We start from the raw sequence: 27,891 nt of genomic DNA on the forward strand, positions 1-27,891 counted from the left end.
TCACAAATGTACAGAAGAGGAAGCAATTTGTCATGCCATAAATCAGTGATTTCTTGAGTAACTTCTCTGTATTTCTTGAACCACTCAAGACCAATGCTAGGACAGTTTTTTGGAAGCTAGTAACCAGCTGAGGGGAATGAAATCCTGAGAAAGCAGACAAAATGTTCTGTAGTTTATTAGCTGCCACGAATTGCATCTCTGGTCCTTACCGTTTTGTACTATCACAGGCTGTGACAGCAATGTATTATTATGCCCTCCCACAGACACAGAGGATAAAGTTAAACTACATGTTTAGTTCTCAATGACATTTACATACAGAAGCCTTGTTGCTTCAAATATATGTAGGCATGTTCTGTAGCTTCACTTCAGCTCAGGATTGTATTTGAAATGCAAAGCAGAACAAGTCTGTGAAACTAGAGATAGGATTGGGATTAATTCAGAATTTTTCTTTTAAAAGTTTCTAGTCTGACCCAACCCAACTGCACAAAAGTCACTACAGCTTTTATTTCTCCATTTTGGAGTGCATAAATTACTAAAATACCATTAAATTTACAGAAAAATAAAGAGCAGTTCCTGTTTTGCAGCAGTGGAGCTGGTGGTTCTGTGTACACGGTTACTTCTCCCAGCTCTTAACACTGTGACTGCTACCAACTTGCTCTTTTCCTAGGAGAGAGAGTTTTTATTTGCCCTCTTTTCTCCTCCTCAGAGATGCAGTTTCACTGTGTGCCACTTGGACTAACAGGCAGTAGAGACTTCACGCTTGCAGGCCTTTGCCAACCACTCATTAGTATTTTCTCTGCTCATTTTCAAGTGGAAATGGCCGTTACAATTACTAGCTCCCGGACAGATGTTACAGTCACTTTGGTTAACTACAGAATGACACTATTAACACCTACTTCTCAGCAGAAAAATGTCACTTGCACTGCAATAGCCCTTCCTTCAAAAGAAGCCATCTATCTCCGTACTACCTCCATAGAGTAGTTAATAGGGTTTTGGCTGGCAAGCCCCTCCGGTCACAACAGGGCAGCAATAGAGATCTGACCAGATCTAACACGCAAGAGCTGCAGCAGTAACACTGCCCCAGTGCAAAGCAAAGCTCGCTGGCTGAGAAGCATCCATTTGGTACATGGGCTTGGCCATCACTTCCCAATGAAAATTCCACCCCACGGATGAGCTTTCTCCTAAATGAATTGCAAATTATATACCCATGGAGTGCCAGCTGGTATTGTTTCTCTGTAGTTCTCCCTTTGGCTTCCCTCTCTCTCCCCCCTCAATTAATACAACAATATTCATGCCCTGTCGTGTCGTACTGCTTAATTATGTACTTTGCGGAACAAAGCTTTAAAAATGAGACTATCAAGCTGGAGGGGGGAAGGGGGAAGAGCAGGACAACCAGATGTGCAGAGAGAGAGGGGGAAACAAAGGGCATTTTGAAAGGGGAGTGAGAAAACTAGGATTTGTGTGGGGATGAAAGGACAGAGAGACAGAAACAGAACGAGATTATGTGCATAAGACATATTGGTTCAGTCACTTTAATATATATAAAATTATATGTGGTATTAGATAACACATCCTGCAGTTATCTAACGTGATTTAATAAATACTTGGGGCTGTTTATTATGAGATCTCAACCTGCTCCCATTTCATGAAGCAACAGACATACACTTCCTGCTGGCAGAGAAAGAATGCTGCATTGTTTTACAAAACTGGAAAAAAAACAAGGCAGCTGAAAATATATTGGCAAATCTTGTGTTAGAAGGTATATTTTACTTGTGTTAATTAATTTAGACTAAAAGATATTATGAAGAACTGCTGCACCAGTATTTAATTCAGTCACAGTAAGCAAGACAGTTTTTCACACATCCATTTTACCTAAACTTTCTTTATCCAGTTTACTGCTAAAATTTATTTTGCGTACATAATCAAAGGAAGATACTTAATGAATGAAACAGTAGATATTTTATCTTCTCTTACAAATTGAGCCACATCTTCACGTAGTAGGGACTCCCAGAGCACAGTTCTGGAATCAGTTTCGGGTGGGACATGACTATTGGAAACTAAGAGATTCTCCAAAAGCATTTGGGCTCACTGTACTCCTAAAATATCCTTGCAAAAATAAATACTGGCAGTACCATGTATATTATATTTTGCAACATCAAAATATTTTGTACCAAAAATATAAAAATGTGAAAGAAGTAGAAAGATTTTTTTTCCACTAGAGTAGGAAAGGACCAGCAAGCCCTTCACATCCCACTAATGACAATTTTATAGCATCACTCTCATATCCAGAGTGACCATCGGGGGAAATAAAGCTTTTCTAGGTTTCCAATTTGTACAAAAACATTTAGAATCCAGCTGTTGCTTCCTACCAGTGCCAAGTGAGGCTGGGGGCGAGGGGAGGTTTGTTGATCATGACAAGTTACTGCCTCTGTGTTATTTGCTAACTCTCAAATGGCAGCGTAACAGTTCGGAATAGGACATCTTTATACCTCCCAATGTATGATGGAGAAAAATATTTTTTGAGAGTCTCCGTTTCCTTTACAATTTTGGAAATCTTTTATCCAGCTGCAGTAACTTCAGGTTTTAAGGATGAGCTGGTAGATAAGCTACCCACGTGTGTGTGTGTGTGTGTATATATATATACACACACATATATATATATGTAACATGAATATGATGATGATGATGATCTTGATACCACTGGTTCTCAGAATTACTGTGCAGGTAGCAATTCTCCCTACTTCTGTATGGGAGTGGAGAATGATGTATTCCACATCCACTTGGATTATATTTGTAAAAATATTTTGTAGGAAATAGCTTGCTCAGTATTGATCTACCTCTTCTGGCTTCACGCACCATATACAATGGTCTTCAAATATTATTTGCTGAACCTGATTCTCCTGTATTGAATGCAGACAGAGGTGTATTTTCCTTCAGCCTCTTGCTGGTAACTAAACACAGAAGGAACACCTTTGCAAATGAAAATGAAAATTTGTGACACCCATTTACAAGAAGGGTCAGAGGGAGGATCCGGGGAACTACAGGCCTGTCAGCCTGACCTCGGTACCGGGGAAGATTATGGAACAGTTCATCTTGAGTGCGCTCACATAGCATGGGGAGGACAACCAGGGGATCAGGCCCAGCCAGCCTGGGTTCATGAAAGGCAGGTCCTGCTTGACCAACCTGATCTCCTATGACCAGGTGACCTGCCTAGTGGATGAGGGAAAGGCTGTGGATGTTGTCTGCCTGGACTTCAGCAAAGCCTTTGACACTGTCTCTCATGGCATACTCCTTGAGAAGCTGGTGTCTCACGGCTTAGACAAGTGTACTCTTCACTGGGTGAAAAACTGTCTGGATGGATGAGCCCAGAGGGTTGTGGTGAATGGAGTGAAATCCAGCTGGTGGCGAGTCACAAGTGGTGCTCCCCAGGGCTCAGTATTGGGGCTGGTTCTCTTTAATATCTTTAACAATGACCTGGATGAGAGGATCGAGTGCACCCTCAGTAAGTTTACAGATGACACCAAGTTGGGAGGGAGGGTTGATCTGCTTGAGGGTAGAGAGGCTCTACAGAGGGATCTGGTCAGGCTGGATCGATGGGCCGAGGCCAATTGTATGAGGTTCAACAATGCCAAGTGCCGGGTCCTGCACTTGGGTCACAGCAACCCCATGCAGCGCTACAGGCTGGGGGAAGAGTGGCTGGAAAGCTGCCCAGTGGAAAAGGACCTGGGGGTGTTGGTCGACAGCCGGCTGAATATGAGCCAGCAGTGTGCCCAGGTGGCCAAGAAGGCCAACGGCATCCTGGCCTGTATCAGAAATAGTGTGGCCAGCAGGAGCAGGGAGGTGAGTGTCCCCCTGTACTCGGCACTGGTGAGGCCACACCTCGAGTACTGTGCTCAGTTTTGGGCCCCTCACTACAGGAAAGTCATTGAGGTGCTGGAGCGTGTCCAGAGAAGGGCAACCAAGTTGGTGAGGGGCCTGGAGCACAAGTCTTATGAGGAGCGGCTGAGGGAACGGGGGTTGTTTAGCCTGGAGAAAAGGAGGCTGAGGGGAGACCTTGTCGCTCTCTACAACTACCTGAAGAGGGGTTGTAGTGAGGTGGGTGCTGGTCTCTTCTGTCAGGTGGCTGGAGATAGGACGAGAGGAAATGACCTCAAGTTGCGGCAGAGGAGGTTTAGGTTAGATATTAGGAAAAATTTCTTCACCAAAAGGGTTGTCAGGCATTGGAACAGGCTGCCCAGGGAAGTGGTTGAGTCACCATCCCTGGAGGCAATCAAAAAGTGTGTAGACAAGGTACTCCAGAACATGGTCTAGTGGGCATGGATGATGGTTGGACTTAATGATCTTGAAGGTCTTTTCCAACCTAAATGATTCTATGATTCTATGAAGACTTCAAGGCAATTTGTAAAACAGAAGATAAGTGTTCTCTTTGGACAACAGAGTTAACAGAAGCATTGACTTTAAGCAGCAATCCCCTTAGAAGTAAAGCAATGAAGGCCTCTATATTTTGTAGCAGTAGCCTTCAATATCAAAAACAAAACCCAAAGAGAATTCATTTGCTTGCCCACATTTTAATTTAATATCCTCCAGCTTGAAGTTACTTAACTTCTCACACATGATAGTTTATTTCACTGCTCTAAAGAAGCCTAGTACAAATGAAAGTTGATTCAAAGGAACTGTTTCAGTTTGTTTTAAATCAGATTAAGAGTTAAACAGCCTTTTAAATTTTCTTCTGACTTATTTACTCTATTTTTATTACGTAGCTGTCTTTGTGAAGCTTAATACTTTAGAACACCTAATGTAACAAAACATGAAGGAGGTTGTGACCATGAAATTTAATGCAAAGGAGCCCTTTCAAAAAATGATACTCAACATTAAAGTTTCCAGTACCAAAACTGTGTAAGCTTGGCTAAATCTTCAGTGCAAAATTCAGGGTATGTCCATAACCCCAGAGAGCCTGACCACTAGGAAGTTTGCAGAGTCCAAAGCCATACAATGTTGATGTCCTTCTCAAACAAGCTTTGCTGAAACATGACTACTAATCAAAAGTCTGGTCATCAAATGCCATATGACTAATCCTGCCAAAACCAACTTAATCAAATAGGTTGTCAAATGCTTTAACCTATGCTGTGTCTCACATTCTCCATGAATTAGTCGTCTTTTTTTTTTTTTTTTGAGACTTGCACAATCAAGAACAGAATGTACAAAAAAATACCCTACAGAAACAAAAGGGCCTTTTTGCCTACAAATTACTGCCATGACAACATTTTAAATCCAAAGGGGACGTAAGCAGGAAGAAAGAACTGCCCCAGAGACTACAACTATTTTATAAAGCAGAAACGAAAGTATTCATTTTCAACAAGAGATTTCTATGGCTAATTCTTTTGTTTTTAAAGGCAGTTCCCACAGTATAATATACCCCACTGCATATCAGACTTTCAAACGTCAAAAGGCCATACTTAACTGACTAAAACAATGTACACGGGACACAACTAAGAATTTTCCAGCTTTCTCAGTCACAGTGTAATTTTTAATTCAAATTAAACTCACACCCAGTCAGCCAAATTCATGCATGACACCTATTTTCAGGGCTCCATTATGTCATTAAGAAAAATAATTTTATAATAAAGAAAATCTCACTCTCCTACAAAATCTATCTTACAACCCCATAGTAATGCATCGAATGACAAATCACTGACTCCTGGCAATAGCTGGTATACATCAAATACCATCCCAGTTCATTTGAAGAGCCTTTACTGACAACAAATACAGACAACTTAATATCTGTTTTCCATACTAAAGCTTTTTAAATATACTAATTCATTGAATTGTGGACTTGATATATTTTTAAAATTCATTCATCCTTCCCAATAGAGTAATTGCCAGAAAAGAGACCTCCCTTGCATAATTTTCTTTAAAGGGATTTATATACTAAAAAAACTGCTGCAGTAAACCAGAAAGCAAATCAAACATTCTCGCCCAGACAAAGAAAAAATATCAGTTACTGAAATTGGATGTAACAGCTCAAAACCTGACTTCTAGAGCTAGAAATCTTTAACCGCTTGGGCTAAAAAACTTCCTCAAAGAATGTGTGACACAACCACCATTAGACATACTGTTGTCATTTAGCTTTTACACTTCAGTTCCAATCTAACCGACTTCAGCCTCATCTATCTGTACAGAAAAGAAAAGAGAAAAAAATACAGATGTATGCAGACTGGAGGGGTTGTGGCTCTACCTCCTTGTGGCATTAAATATGTGCTTGTAGTTAATACATTTCACACTCTCTGAAGTCATTACCCAAATGCGGAACCAGATGTATTCAAGCAGTTTGATGCCCAAGATATTCAAGCCAGTCCTAAACTCCTCAGACTAGGAGACTTCCCGCAAGACTGACAAACCCACTTTCAAGAAGTTGTAAACATCGAGAGAAATTGCGTCAAAAACTTCCAGACACTGTTGTGGAGTTTGGTTCCTTCCCTCGGACAGCAGCATCCCAAGCTCTCAGCTCCTGGGCTTCACCTGCTTCATGCTCTGGAGTGAGCTTTGCACTGGGGTGATGGTGGTGTTGATCTGTGGTGTTGTAGTTATTTTCAAGTCTGATTTCAAAGCATGTATTAGAGGGCATAAAATTACACAAAATTAAGCTTAGAAAAAAAGGAGTATGAACTTACACGAACAGGAACCTGTTCAGCGCATAAACAATTATTTCCACAAATTGGCCTTACATCAAAAACTTTGCAGGCCTCTTCATTCCTTTGCCTTTTATTCTTTTCCTGCTGATGAGGTAGTTTCCTCTACTTGCAAACATAAAGCAAATTAAAGTGTCCTCATATTCATACCCATTTCCACTCCTTTTATTTGCATTCTCACATACCCTTTAACCCTATTTAAAAAAAAAATAAAGCATTTCACTATGAAAAACAAAATACAATGCTTTTTAAGTATCAGGTACTGCTTATTAAAATTAAGAAGCAGAATAATTTCTTCGAAACATGTTTTCTCCTCAGAGGCTACGTAGCCTGCTCTCCAAAATTAATGCATTCATTTGTACAGAGCACAGGGACTTAAACAATGAGAACCTGATTTCTACACTAATGTATGCTAACTCTTTTTTCAAAAAAGTTTTCTGTGCCAGAGGCGGTAGCTTAGGTTTTCAATGGTATGGTATGTCTATAATGTAATGAGCTTTACTGCATGTATGTATATAGACTTATTTACTTATTCTTACCTAGATCTCCTATCTAAATAGTCAAAATGTATAACACACTTAAGAATAAAAACAAAGATACATCTATTATACCTGCTAGGCACAAATTTGGCAGAAATAAGTCTGGGACAAGTAAAAATGAGAAACAAATGTTGATTGTACCATTTGATGAGAAATCATAACCTCAAATTTAACAGCAGCATAAGAAAAATAACCCACTGAACCATGTCCAAGAATAATCAATATCTCTTTAGTATCATGTAGTTACAGTACCTGAGACCAATCTTAACAAATAAAGTTAAAAGACGCACATGAAATACTCATCAGCTGTAAATACATTTTGAACTTCCACACCATTATAGGATAGACTTTGCAGTAAGAAATATTGTACCTCAAGCTACTGTTGTGCAGAGACGCTCTAAGGTAATCAAATTATTTTGTAAAAAATATTAAGAATTTAAGAGTCAGCTTAAAAATACTGAAGTGTTGAAACAGGCAGGTAACATTAGTTTCTTTCAATCCTCTTCCCCAATCATCTCATAAAAGCAGCTGGTATGAAATTTTATCAATTCATTCAAACACTATATTAGAAGTATTTTATTAAGTATAAAAGTACCGAAAAGTTCTAATAAATACTGCCAAATCCAAACACCATATTTTTGGGGAATTCTCTGAACAGATTACACCTGGCACCAAAAGAAACTCCAAGTATACATAAAACCCATTTTTTTTCTCATTTCTATGAAGACTTAAAGAACACAACCGGCTGCTTTGACCTCCCGCCCCTGCTGCAGAAGAGGTACTCACCTACTGCAGCCCCGGCAGGATGGTCTGCTCCAACCAGCAGGCAAAAGGCACTCGGACATCCTAAGGACTAATTTTTATCCTAAGTGCCAGCACAAACAAACAAACCAAATAAATCAAACTAAATACATAGTAGACGAGCACAGAGGGATACAAACTGCAGAAATGGAAGATACTTCTAACAGTGCTGCACCATCACCCCAGGTTGTAATGCAGTAATCAGCAAAAAATAACAGCGTTTGTAATCGTATTTTTGTGTTTCCCAGTGCCTCTTCTTGCTTTCAGTATTAGAATGAGAGGAGGGCCCTCAGCCAAATTTTTTTTTTATCATCTGGATCTTAATGAAGTTTATGTCCCTACTTGCTGTTAAATTACACAGATTAGTAACACATGAGTAAAATAAATACAATCCTTCACATGATTAAATTTTAAATTATCACATCTGAGAAGGAAAGCACAGACAACATGCATTTGGCACGTATGGAGCATTTATTGCCCAGGTTTCAAGGCAGGACTTCTGTTCAAAAGCCTTTACCTCTTCAGCCAAAGTAGTAATTTATTTAGCTGGCTGCTATTACAGACTTCTCAATGGGAGAAAGTATATTCTAACATTGTATGAATACTGTGGCAGTGAAATACAAGAACAAAGAATTATCTGGACTTACAATTAGCCAAATGCTTCTGAAGCTGTGGCAACAGCTGACACTGCATAGATGCACATAAACTAAGGATGCAAAGGTATGCACGTGCATGGAATGTAGCCCATCACATTCCCACACTGACATTTAGATTCCGCCAGTTATCTTAGAGGGTCTTAGATCTTGCAGCTCTAACCACAAGTTTACCAAATACCTATGAATATGACTCATCTGTGCAGTTATCAGAAAAGGGATGCTTCACTTAATCTCATTTGGAGTATATCCCATTCATCTCAACCCCACTTAGATCAGACACTAGTTTGCAGCTGCGTACATTTTTTATGTGTTCCTATGAGGTGCTCAATACACATCCCAATACTACTGCTAACACCATTTTAACAGTTAATCAATCAAGTCTAAATGTTCCTGAGTTCAAAATCAGCAGCTGCTATGGGCTGACGCAGATCCAGCAACGAGCGGCTTGTTTAGGATTACGTACTGGATTCACCTCCACTTCGAAAGATGGTCACAGTGCTATGCAGCAAGGGCCTCGGCACCATTTTTCTGCACTAATTAGTTAGTTTATCAGCTGAAGACAGCTCAGGGAGCATGGGATTGGAAACATAGCATCAACATAAACTACTCTTCCTAGCAATGACTGGTAGAGACAATAAGTGGCCTTGCCAAAACACAGTGTGCCTCTCAATGCTGTCTGAATGCATTATACTCTGGATCAGAACAAGAGGCAGATCATTCGATTATCTTGATTGGCGGGGGGACGGCGGGGGACACGCTGCACACAACCCTGCAACCTACAACCCACACCACAGATTTGGACACCCTTCAGAACAACTTGTATGTATCATGAATATGACACAACAACTATTGTTTTATTAGGAAAAATACCTGTTTGATTCTACTTCCCTTAATAACATAGTCTCAATATTTTTCTTTAGTCTTCAAAAGAAGACACTGATTTGATATGCCATTTGCTTGCAAGACTCACAACAACAGAACCACAAGAACACCTTTTTCAGAGCAACTTCTTTTCGTAAAGCAATACCAGCTCCATTTTGCTCAATCCTTGCAAGCAATTCAGAGGCAATTGCTTTGGACAGCAGAACAGCAACCTCTGGCATCACTCCCACCAGCTGCCTCCATTCACATGTAAACCACAAAAGGTTGGAGGATATTTTTCCTCACAGACTTCTCCGTGAATGATATGACACAATTCAGAAAGGAAAAACCCAGAGACCTGCTATTAAAAGCCTCTCCACACATTCCCTCAGCTTCCAAGTTTTCCCCAACATTCTCCATCATTCCCCACTGATTCTCTTACTCTGGCAACGCTGCCAGGCTACACACTTTTTTTTTTTTTTTAATTCCTCTCACTCTACTTTCTGCCTTCTGTGCTGGAAAGGCGGCTTTTTCCTATTTGTTTTCCAACATGCTGAGCGCAACCAGAAGAGAATCTGCTTAATGGCTCCAAGTATTGCTCACTGATGGGAGAAATAAAAATGCTGGTGTCTTGCTCCTTCTCCTTCCCATTCCTTAGTAACGCAAAACAGTCTTTACATCGAAAAATAAAGCATTCATACATCTTAGAGGGGTCTTGGTAATGCTAGAAAACTGAAAGCAGTGACAGTAAACATCCCCAATCATAGATTTTCTCTGGCACCCTTCTGCCATGTAGAGTTTATTTGTACAGTCTGCAGAACTACTTCAGCAAATGTTTTACTTTCTGAGCATGCAGAGTTCACTTCAGATGGCTGACATTCCCCAGAAGAAGAGCTGGGGGAAGAAAGAAAAAGAAACATCTTGGGACTCCCACTTCCACTCAGCAAGGCTCTGTCCCTACTGCCCTCAAAAAATACATAACCACTATATTCTGTGTACTTTCCAGTGACAGAAAAGTGCTCCAATCTGCCTCCCCAGTTTAAAAAACCTATCTGGGTATTTGTGCTTAAAGGGGAAGAAAGAGTGAGAGCAAGCAGACTATCCATCCATTTCACTGGCATATCCTCCACAAAACCTTAGCAAGCTTTGGTTTCATCTTGTATTTTTAAAGTATGACAATTCACAAAATCACTTATATCCTTCGATTAAAGGACAACAACAAGCCAAAAAAAGAAGAGGCAGCCATTAGTACATGAAAAGGGTTGGACAAGAAAATTCATGCTTTTTGATGAATGATGAGAGCTTGAAAAGGGTAATCAACCTTAAAACACAACCAGAAAAAAACTGGTAACACATTATCAAAAACATTAAAGCAGCAGTGTTTATCTGTAAGACTGCTACCTAAAATCTATGAGAAAAGACACAGTAAAATATTTCAAGAAGAATTTTAAGTATCACTTTAAAAATCTCCCTTTTGTAACTATTTAGTTCTTTTCCTTCCCATTTCTTGCTTTCTGCATACAAAAGCTACTGGTGGGAGTAAAACAGAAAATTTCATCCCTCTGCATAAAGCACTTTAAGCTAGAAAAGAGTTCAGAACCCAAATTCACCTCCTTCCCTCACCAGATCTACCAGAGACAAGCTCTCAGGACCACAACTAGTAGGGAATGAGACTGGTGAAGTGACATATTGTCACTTTCTTTTGCCTGAATCTCACCACCAAAAGACTAATGAAAGCACTTTCTATTTATATTGACAAAATGATCTGCTAAGAAAACATAGACAGCACTGATAATCAGTCGAATTTCTGATGTCATTTATAGCCTACCTTCATATACTAACTTAACTGCAATAAGTTATTTAACTCCTTCTTTACATCACATTTTGAAAACTGATAAACTTTTCCAGCCCTTTGTCTATGAAGACATTTTTCTATAATACTGGACACTGAAGCTGCCTGGAAACCACTAACATATGTGCCCTTCTCAACTTTTGTTTTGATCTTGAAAGGGAAGTCAGCATTTCCTGCCCTACTAGAAAGCTCCATATTGATTCAGATTTAATTTCTAAGAGCCAAGGTGTCTTTTTTCCCTCAGTAGCCTTATGCACCCTGACATTAACTCATTCGGATGCCTACTCACACCTGTACTATCTATACATTACTGAATACAGATGCCAATGAACCTACAAAAACAGCCCTGCTACAATGGCTTACATGCAGGTTTAACACATGGATTTCTGATTATTCATGCATGTTTTAAAATTTGTTTAAATTCCCTTCTGGGCAAAGGTCCTTCAAATACAGTCAATGGTTCTTTCTCATTAATTAATGGGAGCTATTTTTTACTTCACTATTATTTGAATAGTAAATGTTGAAATGCATATGAAGTGAGATGCTATATAAAGACACAAGAATTCCTGCTCTTCTTCCTAGTGCACTGAACAGAAATTTGTCTCTTGTTGTTTGGGACCTTGCAGTTGACAAGACTCCCAAAGTTAAAACAATTCAAGGAGTCATTCATCTTAGCAGCTGGAATGTTGTTGTGCCACATTCAGAGCTTCACATCAAAAACCCCATTCCTAGATCAAATGACATTTCTGAAGTACTTAATCACTTTTCAAGATATTTTTTTCTTATGTGCACTCACAGAACCATTCCTGACTTCCTCTCCTTTTCCCACTTTTTACCTTGGGGTTAATAAAATTCTGGTTCACTTCATCTGAAAGACTTATTTTCAAGAAACATGATATTTCAGTAGACTAGATCTAGGTTCCGTTTAAATGACTTTATCTCCTTGTATTCCAGTTCATTGTCTGAAGCGGAAGCAGTCCATCTCTCTACATGACTCTTCAAGTTTCTGTTTGCCAATTTGACCATCACTAACCCCTCTAACCCAGCTTGTAAGGATCCTGATCCTTCAACAGGTATCTGAAGACATCTGTGGCCTTCCCATTCTCTCCCCAACACTTACATTGATAAAAGATGGGGTGTACTCACTTCCAGTCACCCTTCTTTCTTCTATGCCTCTGACAGATGTTTCTACACAATATACTTTCTTTTCCCCTTTACCACAGTCTCCGTATCAATGGCTGTGTGCAAGACTCCATGTTCTCTAATTATTCTCTCTTGAATGCAAGTCATTCAGCACATTAGAATCTACTGGGAAAACAGGCAGACACGAGAGTACAGACATGAGATACCATTATGCCAGAAGGCATGAACGGGTCAACTGTTCCTCTTTTGATCTGTAAACAACTACAGAGGTCCTGGACAACGTGGCTTTGCTAGACAAAGGAGAGGGAACTAAGATGCTGTTTCCCGATGTTTTCAGTGTCCTGAGACCTTTCCTCCAGAGCTCCAGACTGCCCTCTCCCAGCAAGGAAATCCCACAAAGATTTAGAGTAAATTACCACATAGCACTCATGCCAACAAAGAAAGGTACACAAAGATAATATCCAACAAACTTCTAAGTCACACCATGAAACTCACTACAGAAGTGTGATCAGGATATAAAAATTCATACACACATCTGTCATGACATCACTAAAGTTATACCCTTTTCCTTTTAAATTTAATATAAAATATATTAAGAAACAGCAGTTATTAGCAGAAGTTTTCAGGTGCCACCAGACAGTTAACACCATTTGATATCATTATTCCCTTGACATTAACAGCAGAAAACATTTCCTTCATAAAACCCAGCTGTTCTGGGAAACATGGTGCCCTTAAAGCTGTCAGAGCAGGAGCTCCAGCCTCCAGAGACCTGCCTAATCAAGGTTAACGTCCTTCCAAAGCATTTAAGTGATGCTGTTCGTAGCAACGTAAACTGGAAAACAAGGTAAGGTGTGCTGCCTCTGGCTGGATGGAGTTAATTTTCTTCAGAGCAGCCCACTGTTGTTTGCGTTTGTGACCACAACAGTGTTGGTAACACACCAATGTTTCAGCTGCTGCTGAGCAGTGCTTGCACGGCCTCAAGATCTTCTCTGCTTCTCATGCTGCCCCCACGATGAGTAGGCTACGGGTGCGCAAGGGGTTGGGAGGGGACACAGCCAGTACAGCTGACCTCAACTGACCAAAGGGATATTCTGGGAGACATAACATCATACTCAGCCATAAAAACTGGGGGTTTGATCCTTCCAAGGTAGCTGTTGCTTGGAGACTGGCTGAGCATCGCTCTACCTGTGGGGGAAGGTGATGAGTGATTGTCTTTGCATTGCTTCGGGTTTTTTTTTCCTTCCCTTCACTTACTAAACTGTCTTTATCTCAACCCACGAGTTTTTCTCACTTTTGCTCTTCCAATTCTCTCCCTCATCACACTGCAAGGGGGAGGGAGCGAGCGGTTGGTGGGTGCTTAGTTGCTGACTGGGGTAAACCCACCACGTAAGGTCTCCTCTAAAAAGCTATAATGTGCAATGTGAAGTTATTACACTGCTGAAAATACATGTCTGTTACAGACAACAGTTCATATTCTCCACTAGTTTAAACACTCATAATTTGCTGAAATGAAATAGTAGAAGTACTACATTCTCAAAATCCAAATATGAAAATAAAGTGTTTAACACATAACTGCAAGGTACTATGGGAATATTTAAGAAGAAAAAGTGATTCTGTATTGTAAAGTACCTTCAGGATCCACATCTTCTAGGGTTCAGATCCCCTGTTTACCAAGAAGCATATCTCTGTAAATGAAAGAGGTTGTGCACAGCACCTTTAGGAAGTGCTGCAAGTACTTAAAATAAATTTTAGTAATTAAACAACCAGAGACAAAACAGAGCAAGTCTAGTACTTCCTCCCAATAATATTGTAACTATAGTTCTGCTCCAGTGTTATGTAAATATGGGTAACTACTGTAGATTATAAGGTTTTTGTGGAAAGAGGCTGCCTGCCAAAAGAAATGCACATCCTATTCTTCCCTCCCCCTCCACCCCATTTTTGGTGGAAGAAGGAAGGGGAAAAAAAAAAAAAAAAAAAAAAAAAAAAAAAAAAAAAAAAAAAGAGCACTTATGAAGTGAATCTTTGCCTGTATTTTGGGCTTCTGTATTTAAATTCAGAGCAGAACTACAACCCCTCCAGCCTCCCTTGTTTTCTAAGTATTTTCTACAGGATTTTTTCTAAATTACTCAATTGGGAGACTAGGTAATATGACCTACTGTAGGTTGGAAGGAACCTAATTATTTTATTATTTCCTTTCAGATGAAATTTTTGTATGCCACTTTCCTACACAGAGCCATTTTATTGCCTACATATGAACTCACGCAAGTGCTGAAATTAATGGCAGGGCTGCCAGACCCCTAACAATAGCAGTGCAAACAGCATCAACCCTGCAAAAACTCTAACACTACACAGTGAAAATAAAAACTAATATTCCCATTTGAAAAAAAATAAATGCTAATTTGAGACAAGCAGTACTCTGAAGCATAAGAACCAACATAAAGTGAAGAGGAAATGAAAGTGATTCCACAAAATTAGACATACATAGTACAAAAACCAAACTGATATACACAATAGCCTGTGGTATATTACTATGACAGCTACACGCAAGGTAACTGAACTCTTGTACACAAAAGATTCTGAAATAGAGATAAGCACAACAGTAAGAAAGAGGTCAAAACTTATACATAAACTTTATTAAATATAAACCACTATTATAGCTCAAGTCAAGAAACAGAAAAATACAGAAAATCAGGCTAGATGAAAATTTTCCACTTTTTTGCAGAAGCATAATGGTTTCAGGAAAGTTGCCATTAAGAAAGGATATTTCAGAACCAAAACAGGAGCTAGACCTGCCTCCTCATCTCCATAAAACAGAATATCATCTGGTGATCACAAAACTGAATTGGGCTATAAGATATGTATGCTGAAACACTATCAGCTTTTCTACAGTGAGCTGGATCTTCTTTAAGAAAAGGATAGAGGTTTTTGATCCTGTTGCAGACAAAAAAAGCACATGAAATCTCAGTACTCTGAAGGATAGATAAAAATGTTTATTTCCCAGCTCAAGGAGTAAGGCTTATTACACTTTGACAGCAAAGAAGCCTTTACTCACAACTTTTCCCTGGTGTTAAACAAAAAGCACATGCACACATACACAAGAAAAATACTCACAGAGCATTTTCCTTCAAGCTTGAAGGAAGCAGAATACAAACAAATTAAAGCAAAAAGTCCCTGTGGTCCCATTGAAAAATACCCCACAGGAAAGCCAAGTTGTAAGGTGAAACTATTCTGACTAGGAATGGAAATAGAAACTAAATGTTAACAGGAGCTGAAGGAAAACAGCTTAGTTGTAAGTTATTTTAAAGTATTTAAGAACTATTAAGTGGGTAGAAAGAAGACAGCTTCATAATAAACCACTTGCTTTTCATTAGTGTTTTTGTGAAGTTTGTAAAATCTCTAGAGAATGAAGTCGCATTTTGAATCCTATGTAAGTAACAAGACATCTTCCCCTCCCTTGAAAACAGCCAGATGCCTTCACTATACTCCAGTTTTTCTTCACTGTTCTTCATTCTCCTTTCTTGGCTCCAGGCTATTCTATAATGGATTTGCCAGCAGCTCTAGAGACTAGGTGGACTTCTAAGAGACAACTCATTTCAGCAAAAAGAATTGTTTCTTCTTTTCATTCATGCCAGGCATCTGAGTAAGATAAATCTTGAACTGCAAAAGATGAACCAATACAAAGCTATGACTACGCCTGGAGTTTTGTCAGCATAAGTAGTATTGTTTAACAAAATTATCCCTAAGAAACATTACAATGACACTGCAATTTTTACGTGTCCCTAGCTCAGAGCAACAAACCCCAAACATAAGAATGCCAATATTGGATAAACCCACTCAGCCTGGTATGCCTTCTCTGACACTCAATTGATAAGTTCTGTGCTTTTTGTCGAGAGAGTGCACATACCCTTCCAGTGTGAGTCACCTCCAGATGTTTTTCATTTGTCCCCTCCTCCAACATCTGCTCAGTTGCCCAGACATGCTTCGCTCTCCCAAATCTTGGGAGAAAAATCGCTCCCATCCCAAGCCCTGCAAAAGCTTTTACCTTCAGAACCAGCCCTGGAGCACCTTTACTGCAGGATGACAGAGACAGCAACATGAGGCAATGAGATCAATCCAATCAAGCTCTCCACAGGAAACTTCCCCCCATCTGATTAATTTTTTTTTTTTACTCATCTCATCCACATCATTCATAATTTTGCATCTGTCATATTCCCCCTTCGGTGGTCTGTCCAGGCTTAACAACCCTAGTCTACTGGATTTCTCCTTACGACACAGCTGCTCCACATCCCCGTAACTCCAGTTCTAGGAAAGCCTTTCCAAGAGGGACTCCAGAAGGCACCTTGACAGATTACCCAAAGAGAGAGCAAAGAAGAAAATGGTAACCCCTTCTGTAAAGGCATGCAAAGGAAGAAACATCCTTGACTCTCTCTGCTGTCACTTCCCTATTCCCTTCAAAGCCTCAAGTTAAAAATCACGAGAAGGAGCAGGGCAGAATGTCAACTATTTATAAAAGCTGAGAATATGCTAGCAACACAGCTGCTAGCTTCCCCTCCCAAATCCCTCTGGTTAACATGAGGGAAACCATTTATATCAAGTAAAGATGGTAAAGTTTATATACAATACATATAACAGATAAAGACAGGATTAAATGAGCAAGTAAAGGCCCAACCTGCCTAACATGGATATCAATAGTTTGAATATATCATTTTAGAGACAGCAATTAATTTATTCTGTACTTGCATTCATTTGTAGATAAAACTGGTTTGAATAGGCTTAGAATCAATACCAAATTTTCACTTATATTTGAAAACAGATTTATAAGTGTTTCTAACTTATTACCTTTAAAGATTGAAAGTCATGCTATGAATACTTCTGATGTCCTTAGCTACTTTTTAAACGTACACTTACTTAAAACCAGCCTTTTTTTTTAATATTATATATAGTCAAAGACTTAGGCAGAGTGAGTTAGAAAACTCATTTTCTGAGAAGCAGCCTAAAGAAGAGTTCATCTGTTCATATTAAAGCATAACATAACAGTATTTAGGAACAGGGAGGAAAGTGATGGGGGGAGGTACCTATGCATGCATCAAAGCTTCACTTAAATAGTATAAAAGAAATAGATATCAGTTAGGCTGAAGCAGCATTACACAGAGACTTCATAAGGAAAACTTAAGTATGGAAGAATTTTAATTTTCTCTCCCAAGTTTTCTGTAACACACTTTTTTACTTCCAAAAAAACTATAAACCTGAAATTGCAGTTTATATGCCTGCTGCAGTTGCAGGGGACAAAAAAATTTAAGACATGATTTGCACATTGTCATGTTAATCACTTCCACACCTCTTGTCAGCAATCAATCAATGCTGCTAACATTTACCTGAGGAATAACCATTGTTTTCAACAAGAAAATTACTAGCTTGTGCCTGTTTTTCTTATTAAGTATCATTTTACAAATCAAGACTTTGATTCTGCAAGTACTCAAATTTTTGACATGTTCATGTATTTCCCTGGAAGCCAGTGAGGCTCTCGGAGCACAAAGCAGAGTGTATTTCATGCTTTGCAAAAACTTTACTAAGAATTTAGGAACCAAATACTAAAATCTACTTCAGTTACCAATAATATGAATCCAACTGAGAAATACATGGTGACCTGTTTATTAAAAGATACTTAAACTGCTGACCCATCTAGGTTACCAGAACAGTAGGTTTCCAAAATGTATTTTTGTGACCAAATCCAAGAGGTCTAGAAGTCTATCTGAAAAGGAAAAAAAATAACTGTATTGGTTTTGTGTGGCAAGGTTTTGGTAGCGGGGGGGGTTACAGGGGTGGCTTCTGTAAGAAGCTGCTGGAAGCTTCCCCTGTGTTCGAGAGCCAATACCAGCCGGCTCTAAGACGGACCCGCCGCCGGCCAAGGCCGAGCCAATCAGCTATAGTGGTAACGCCTCTGTGATAACATTTTTAAGAAGGAAAGAGTTGGGACAGGTGGGATTTGGCAGCCGGAGAGAGGAGTGAGAACATGTAAGAGAAACAACCTTGGGACACCAAGGTCAGTGAAGAAGGAGGGGGAGGAGATGCTCCAGGCGCCGGAGCAGAGATTTCCCTGCGGCCCGTGGGGAAGACCATGGTGAGGCAGGCTGTCCCTCTGCAGCCCATGGAGGTCCACGGTGGAGCAGATATCCAACCTGTAGCCCGGGGACGACCCCATGCCAGAGCAGGTGGGTTTCCCGAAGGAGGCTGTGACCCCGTGGGAACCCTGCGCTGGAGCAGGCTCCTGGCAGGACCTGCGGATCTGTGGAGAGAGGAGCCCATGGAGCAGGTTTTCTGGCAGGACTTGTGACCCCGTGGGGGACCCACGCTGGAGCAGTGTGCTCCTGAAGGACTGCACCCTGTGGAAAGGACCCATGCTGGAGCAGTTCGTGAAGAACTGCAGCCCGTGGGAAGGGCCCACGTTGGAGAAGTTCGTGCAGGACTGTCTCCCGTGGGTGGGACCCCACGCTGGAGCAGGGGAAGAGTGTGATGAGTCCTGCCCCTGAGGAGGATGAAGCGGCAGAAAACAACGTGTGATGAACTGACCGTAAACCCCATTCCCTGTCCCCTTGTGCCGCTGGGGGGGTTGGTAGAGAAGCCGGGAGTGAAGTTGTGCCCGGGAAGAAGGGAGGGGTGGAGGGAAGGTGTTCTGAGATTTGGTTTTATTTCTCATTACCCTACTCTGGTTGATTTGTAATAAAGTGAGTTAATTTTCCCCAAGTTGAGTCTGTTTTGCCCGTGACAGTAAGTGGTGAGTGATCTCTCCTGTCCTTATCTCGACCCACAAGCTCTTTGTTATATTTTCTCTCCCCTGTCCAGTTGAGGAGGGGGAGTGATAGAACGGCTTTGGTGGGCACCTGGCAACCAGCCAGGGTCAACCCATCACAATAACAGACATAGCAGAAGCTTGAAGCGGGATAACAGAAAAGGTAGGGAATGATGAATTTGAGGACTCTAATATTTAGGCCATCCCTAGATCTTCCTAAGTAATAAAAAAAACCCAAAATAGTAATCAATACTCTTTTTCAAATCAATCCAGAGTAAACAATAGGTTTATAGCTCACACTAATTCTAGTGAGAGCTTTATGATATTTTTAGTGGCACAGCACAGAGCTCATTAATTAGAAATGCCTAAGTGCACCTCAACACTAGAGTTTTGTTTTGCATTTTATCATTTGTCTCAGTTGTTAACTTTAGCCATTAAGACCAAAAAAAAAATTAAAAAAAAAATAAAAAATCTGTTTCAATCACCACAATTCACTGACCCATAGCTGATTTTTTCATGATGTGTTTTGGGATTAATTTTTTAGTATTTTACACAATAATTAGCTAGTTTGGGAGCAAACCCTCTCCAGGGGATCATTAATTAATTACAGACATGTTGTTTATTAATGCATATTTTTCTTTTCCAAAACTGTACAGCGAGAGTGAACATAATTTAGTCCCTTCTCTTAAAAACATAAATTAATAGTAATTCTGTTTTACTGCACAATTAATTATGGCCTAGTTTTAAAGCATCCCCAAGTTTGATCAAGCAGGAGCCTAAGGGTACCATTTTTTAGCATAATGAGCAAAATCTTTTGAACTCTTCTACTGAAGAAGTTTGGTGCTCAGGACAGAGCTTCATGAACAAGTTTGCAAGACGCATGCCATCCTGCTATTACAAAATGGCAGCTGCTCCATAGTAAGAGCACATAAGGGGCAATTCCACACAAATACAAGCTAATATAAGGCAGTTTACTCCTTAAAGTAAAGGGTAAACATTGTGTAAAAAAAGGGGTAAAATATGTGATCATGTAAGGGGTAAAATATGTGATTATGTGCCAATCTTGGGCAGAAAACTGAAATAAAGGCCACACTTTCAAAAACAGAGGTTACTCAGCTGTGCTTCATTGATGTTGATGGCAGCTTTATGCACAAGCAAAAAAAGTTGTAGGTACAACACAGCTTTTCAAATTAAGAATACAGCCCTATTATTATCATCAACTCAGACTCTTTCCTAGAAATCAAGGGTTAGACCCTGAAGTGTTAAAGCTAGAATTACAACCAGGAGTCCTGTTGACAGCTGGTAAGATGAAATGAGTAATTCTGGTTAGACTCTGGTTCCCCAGCTGTTTTTTCCACATGATATTTCTTAATGCCAATTCCAGAACTGGAAACACTTCAGGAACAAGCCCATAAGCAGAGCAATTCACCATAAGAAGCACTTAAAGGCCACACTTTAGATGAAGAATTGAGAGGTTTCAACTAGCCTGGACTTGCTCCACACAACTTCATGTGATGTGTATTTAAGAAGAGGTTGAAACATATCTAAAGAATAACTAAATGAGAAAACCAAGGAAAACACACACACACAACAGGTAGAGTGATGGGATATTCCCCCTTCCCCTAGGTTTACAGAGAAGAACCACATGTTAAAATCAGTATCTCAACTCCCACCCTACTGCCTAAAAACACTACTAATCAGGACACAAAAAAGAAGAAAGTTCTTCACTTTTCTCTAATGCTGTCTTTCCCCCAACTTTACTAATGTCCTTTAAAAAGTGAAAGCTCAAGACATGGCACAGAATTTCTTTCATTTGACAAAGCTTACTTTTGCTCTCATGCTTTCGGCAGCAAATGTTTCCTCTTTCTGGATGAATCAATCAGGAGCCCCAAAATGTCTGCACAGGTTTGCTACGAAGGAACAATTCCAGGCAAAAGAAGCTTTATTTCCATTGGAAGGATGTAGTTCTTTTAGAGGTTCATAAACACAGGTGGTTTCCATGTATAGGTTACTGCCTCAGAGCCTCTTGCTTTTAAAACTAACTTCTAGGAAAAGCAGGGAGGGGAGAAGCTTAAACACACATATTATGCGTATTAATAAAAACAAACAGCAGGAGAGCCCCTTTTTTTAATTCCTCATGGAAACAGCAGGTAAGAGGCAAAGTTACTGATTTCTGTAAGAGGAAAAAATTCAAACCCCAGCAATAAGCTCTGTGTTGCTTGCTCTGGAGTACCAAGTCTTGGGGTTTGGGGAGAGAAAGAAACAGGACGACTTCTCCAGAGGTGTCTTTGGCAGGTGAGCGGTGGATAGGAACAAGCTTCTAAAGATAAGCTTTTTATTACAGATGTTTCTAGAAATCTATTTGGATTTCTTCTAAGCTTTTATAAACAAGTGGTTTGAAACAATACCTCTTACAGTCTTTATAGAACTTGGACCACAATTATTTGCAAGGTACTGTATGGAATTACATATGAAGCAAATCACCTCTCCTTACGGAAACACTTAAAATATTATTGGTGTTCATATACGACAAAACTAACAACAAGCCAATTGCTTGTGACACAAGCAATGCAGAAATCTTCAAACATATTGCAAAAAGAAAGCAGCCTGCAATAAAGCTCATGAATCACAGAACAGTGGAGGTTGGAAGGCACCTCTGGAGGCCATCTCACCCAACTCACCTGCTCAAGCCGGGCCACCTAAATCACGCTGCACAGGATGGGTAGGTTCTCCAGATGGCTTCCAAGTATCTCCACAGATGGTAACTCCACAACCTTACCAGGCAACTTGTGCCAGTGCTTGGTCACCCTCACAGTAAAAACGTGTTTCCTGATGTTCAGAGGGAACCTCCCATGTTTCAGTTTGTGCCCACTGTCTCTGGTACTGTCACTGGGCACCACTGAAAACAGCCTGACTGTCTTCTGTATATCCTCCCTTCAGGCATTTATAGACATCGATGAGATGCCCCCTGAGCCTTCTCTTCTCCAGGCTAAACAGTCCCAGTTATCTCAGTCTTTCCTCATAGAAGAGATGCTCCAGTCCCTTCATCACCTCAGTGGCTCTTCCCTGGACTCTCTCCAGTATGTCCATGTCTCTTTTGTACTGAGGGGCCCAGAACTGAACACAGTACTGCAGGTGTGGCCTCACCAGTGCCGACTGGAGGGCAAGGATCACCTCCCTTGACCTGCTGGCAACACTTCTCCTAACGCAGCCCAGGATACCATGAGCCGCCTTTGTAGCAAGAGCACGTTGCTGGCTCATGTTCAACTTGGCATCCACCAGGACCCTCAGGTCCTTTTCTGGAAAGCTGGTCGGCCCCCAGCATAGTAAGTTTTAGGAAACGGTGTTGCCTGGACTTAGAGACTGAGCCTCCTTTTTTCCCCCCAGGCAGAATTACATCTTGTACCCAGTTAAAGGCTGTGGTGGATGACATGGGATTTATTCTGGATGATGTTGTCACTCAGAGTGGCTCATACCATTACTGACAGACCATGAGTGCAAATTATATGGTCCTGTGGTAGACCAGTGAGGTTGCAACTCATGAAAGTTCAGTCTAACTTCTGCCTGATGTAGTATCTACATTTGAAATTCTGAAGAAGGCTGAGAAGCAAATTCAGAGTATAATTAATATATTCCCACTGAATATCTCCAATTCCATCTATGTTCTTTGGCAAAAGAAAAAAGAATTATATTTTCCATGTTTTGTCTTCGTCTCCAAGAGGCCTTCTGTCTACATTTTTTACAAGTGAGAGAAACTGAGCAAGGAAGATAGCTATGGCTTTTTTCCAAATTTTAACAATAAAATAAACCCAATTCACACAGGTTTGCAAGATGAGAATCCACTCACAGTAGAACATCTGTCCTACAGGCATAGATTCACATAGGTGTCCTCTCTGAAGCTTAACTGGTGACACGAAAATGAAACATCACTTCAACTGTAAAAATCTACATCATTTCTACCCCACTTCTGGAAGAATGAAATAAATAGTGCTGGCAATAAACCTACCAGAGCATCTGAGTTAGAACTTTGCTGAAATTAATGCAGAAGACAGAACTTCCAGAAAAAGAGTCCCAGGTTCCTTGACAGTATTTGTTCAAATATACTAAAACTTTTTTTCATAACAGTAACTTAATTTTTTTAGTTTTGAAGTAGCATTTTGTTGAATATCATCACTTTGTTAAAGCTCATAGTTTGAACCCGTTGACTTATTGTCCATATGAAATGCATGACTAAGCATTCTCTCCACACCACTGAAAAGACCTGTTCTTGAGATATAAAAAAATATACGCACTTAGTCTAACTCAAACAGCTTAGTTAATGCAAACTTACTGTCAAAGATAAAAATACCATTTTCTTACTGATTTGAACAAAGAAAGTCTTGAAGAGCTACAGCATGCCTTTTTGAAGTACAAGCAAATTAGGCATACCCCTTCATCTTCTCTGAGCTTCTGTCATGATTTGATGATGGCCAGGCACATCACATTTAACTGAGCCACACCACACTAATAGCTAACTAAATAAATAAAAAACCTCAAGTATTTCTCCAGATGCCGTCCTCTAGTTTCTGGAATTCTGTGCATCTCCAAGGTCAGCAGGAGATGCCTGTAACAAACATCCTGTTTCTATCTGGTTCTTCTCTGTGCATGAGGAGCCAAGATGAATCATAGATTATTTTTCTTTCTTTCTTTCTTTCTTTTTTGGCATGCCCCCCCCCCTCCTTTTTTTTTTTTTTTTTTAAAAAAAACAAAAACCTTTTTTTCCCTCCAAACCGAGCAAACCTGCAGTCATGACAGACTTCCTACATCTAAACAAGCCAAGGCATGGTAAGAATGATCATGAATTTGACAAATGGAACCAGCATCATTCTTTGTGTGGATAAGCTAAAAACCTAACTTTTTCTGAGCAAGTGTAGATTGCTATTTTAACTGTAAAACTGCATGAGTAATTGGCATCAGCAAAGCAGAGCAGGTTGGAGATCATTTAATAAGGTTGGTTGTTTAGAAAGCCAATAAATAAATGAAAGCTACCAAACCACACTTTCCATCGCTTCTGCCAGTGTCTGGCAGCCCCGGCAGCCCCAGCCAGCCCTTGGGTGCTCCCTTCTCTCCCTGCCCACTCCACTCAGGACCTGAGCTCCCACCCCAGCGGCACTCCCCAGCCCCCTGCAGCTGCCTCAACACCTGGCAAGGACTTCAGTAACATCCTTGTCACCACGGAGAAGGAAACAATACCAGCTTAAGAGCAAGGCAAGATAAGAAAGATAAATGGTGAATATAGATAATTACACTGAGACTAAGCTATGAATGAAAACAGGCACAAAACAGGAAAAAAAAAAAAGAAGAAAGCAAAGAACTGTATCTGTGCCTAAGAGTTAACTGACAGCTACTGACACCGTATTTGGACTATGATGCAGTTTTTGTCACCGTACTGGATAAAAGGAAATAACTAAAATGAAACCAGAAACTGTTATAATAAGAGGATGACTAATTCCAAAAGATGGAGAAGAGGCTAGACAAACCAGTCCCGTGGGGGGCGGGGGGGATGTGTGTGTGGCTGGTTTCCAAACAAAAAACAAAAAACAAACAAACAAACAACCAAAAAAAAACCACAAAAAAACAACCAAACTTAATAAAAAAAGGACTTCCAAAAAATAACATGTGAAAATCTTGTTTCTCTGTCAGAAAGCAACAATCACCGTATGTTAATGGAGAGACGGATATAAAAATGAGGGGACACTGATTAAGCTCTATAGGAATTTCAATATGTTCTCCTCCTAACTGCTTTCTGTAACTGCCTAACAATACAGTGAGGAAAAATGCTTCAGCTGAGAGGATATTAACTTAAGAAAAATAATATGAACCAAAATATGCATTCTAGCCTCTGCACTACTTCTTGCAACATACCTGGGATAACAGAAAGTCTTCCAGATTTCAAAGCTGAAGGGCATATGTGACCTAACTAATCACAGCAAGTGACCTCAAACAAATTCCTTCAGAGTGTTGAATTTTCAAGACAGAAGTCAGAAAACAAGTTCCAGAACAGCATGAAGCCAGCCTCAGGTACATTTTCAGGATCACTGTGGCCACAACCCATGCCCAAGTCTGAATATGCAGTTTCGGTGGAGGAAAAGGAAGACAAAGATCCATTAAAACAAAATAGTGCTCAGTGCGATCACGTACAAATAAGAATCCACTGGTAACAGGAAATTCATTTTACTCTCACTAAAAGAAACAGGAAGACTGAGCTCAAACATTTACAAAAAGATGCTCTTCCATACGTACATGTGAGCTATCAGACTAAGATGAAGTTCACATACAAAGAAAAGCCCTGCTGAGCATGTGGCAGCAGGAAAAATATTGTAAGCCACTGGTTTTCCTGGGCTAGCACAGCAGTGAATAGCTTCTGAAGCTAGTAACATTGCTTTTATTTCTGAACACTGAAAAAGGTGAACACCTGGATCCTACCAAGAAACATAATTCAGGTTAAGTAACTATCTCAGGAGAGCTCAAACACAAACAATTCCAGTTGTTACTTGGAGCTGCTGATAATGCACTATGTGCTCTGGCAGCAGCCTTGCCTCCATCATTTATCATTAAGTTTTCAGCAGCATTCACTCTTATTTTTAGTTATTAAATTACTGCCAATATTTCACATTTAAATAACCTGTAATATTCAAGTTTGAATTTTCAAACTTGATAAGGAGAATTGCCGTAGCCGAGAAGAACAAAAGAAGTACTAGCAGGACAGTGACTCAACTGGCATTGAAGTAGAAAGCTTTGGTGGAAGGGAAAAGGGATAAACAAATTCCAGAATATATAGAGAAAGAGGTGTATGGCAATGACAATTTCTTTAGGCCTTAATATCATCAAAATGACATTGTTTTGTGCACATAAAATCCATTTTGTTTAAATAAACTAGTCATAACCTACTATCTCCTTTTCTTATCCCTTCCAAATAAATAGCAAGAGATGTCAGTTGACTGAGAACCTTGATTACTGCGGATGGGATCCTGCAAATACATGGTTGTCAGTGATATTGTGACACACAGCACATGAGGCATCACACATGCAGAATTTCTCAGGAAAGCTAAAAAGTAGAAATAATTTTCATTTAGATCCTTTCATGATAAGAAGATTAAAATATAGTCATATGTCTGTTAATACTGTGGCTTGGAAGAATTAGGGAAAAAAAAAGCAATAAAGTCTAAGTACAAAGAAGATGGAAGAGACAGACCTATCAAGGAAGTCACATAATTATTTCTTGCCTCACAACTGGGAAATTGCCCAGCAAGGCCAAGAACAAGCAGCTGCTGATCCCATACGTAATGTACTGTGTTTTGTTACTATACTTTATTTAATCTACCAATAAATTGCTATATCTCATATATCCTAAGAAAATAAACAGCAGGATTTACACATAAGCATACTTCACCAAAATAATAATAGCTTGTATTCAGACTCCACATCTCTGGAATGCATATATCCTCTCCTCTGATCAACAGAAACATCCAACACAAAAATAGGCATGCACAAGTGAGAGAAGTAGGCCTGGAAATTCATCTTCATTTTGCAATGCTTTTCTGATAGCTGAAACTCTTGCCTGCAGATCAGAACAGAGCTTTATATGTCAGTGTTTTGGCCAGATCCTCACAAGTCACTGCTGCGGACATGGATTCAGACCAAGTTCTGCTCCTTTGCTCCATCCATTTTCAAAGAAAAATTAAGCAAAGTGCACATACATATTAACTAGTAACATGAACCCTTCTTCCAGTGTCTATAGCAGAAGAGAATGCAGAGAAGGGGAGTAAGCAGTTTCACAGTTGACTGACTTAACCATTTTTTCTTACCCCATGAAAATAATATACACTTTCTGAAAGGTAAATGGGAGCACTGTCACCAAACATGCCAGGTAGAAGAAGAACATAGGACTGAACACATCAATGGTTGAGGCAAAAAGCCAAACCACTGTCACTCAACAGATTTAAAGGATGCTCTGAGATTCAAACTCTTCCCCAACCACAACAGAAAGGTTCTCAAATTTTGGTCTCCTAAAGCCCAGGTTTATCCCCCAACATTACGAACAATTCCTGTTCTGAATGAGTAAAAAGTCATTGCCAAGTAAATCGCAAAACCTTCTACATGGTCTCAGATTTTGCTTCAAAGCCTTGAAACTGGACACAACAGAGCAGCCATTCCACAGTCAGTTTTTCCTGGTGGCTTTCCTGCCACTTCTCAATTACTTACTAGCTTGCATTGTGGTCACCTAGACCTGGTTCTGAAGTGTCTCACATCTTCCAGAACCCAACTTTCTTCCACGTGCAACACAGCACAGGAATTGGCAGGAATCCCTAGTCACCTAGGGATTAGGTCACCTAGATATCACCTAGATATTGGTAATTCCCTGAGAAATTAAGCAAGGCTATCCAAGGGTTGGGTTTTTTTAAGACACCAGAAGTTTCACAAACCAGCATTTTTACAGACCAATGAAATGCACAGTTGATCCAATAAGAAGCTGCCACACTCCAGCAGAATGGCAGTATTGGCTCTCTTCCATCCATGC

General features: G+C 40.1%; 1 protein-coding gene across 6 annotated transcripts in view; it reads right to left on the bottom strand.

The window, feature by feature from the left end:
- CDK14 (cyclin dependent kinase 14) overlaps positions 1-27,891 on the bottom strand; it is a 339,864-nt gene that overhangs the window by 287,549 nt on the left and 24,424 nt on the right. The window contains exon 1 of one of the 6 annotated variants that reach the window (XM_030008244.1): positions 8,015-8,033. The exons of the other annotated variants lie outside the window; for them this stretch is intronic. The gene's annotated coding sequence lies outside the window, so the exon portion shown is untranslated. Of the gene's footprint in view, positions 1-8,014; positions 8,034-27,891 lie in introns of those variants that run through there. 6 annotated transcript variants of the gene reach the window in all.

This window comes from Aquila chrysaetos, chromosome 3 (genome assembly GCF_900496995.4).
Source record: "Aquila chrysaetos chrysaetos chromosome 3, bAquChr1.4, whole genome shotgun sequence".
NCBI classification, from domain to species: Eukaryota; Metazoa; Chordata; class Aves; order Accipitriformes; family Accipitridae; genus Aquila; species Aquila chrysaetos.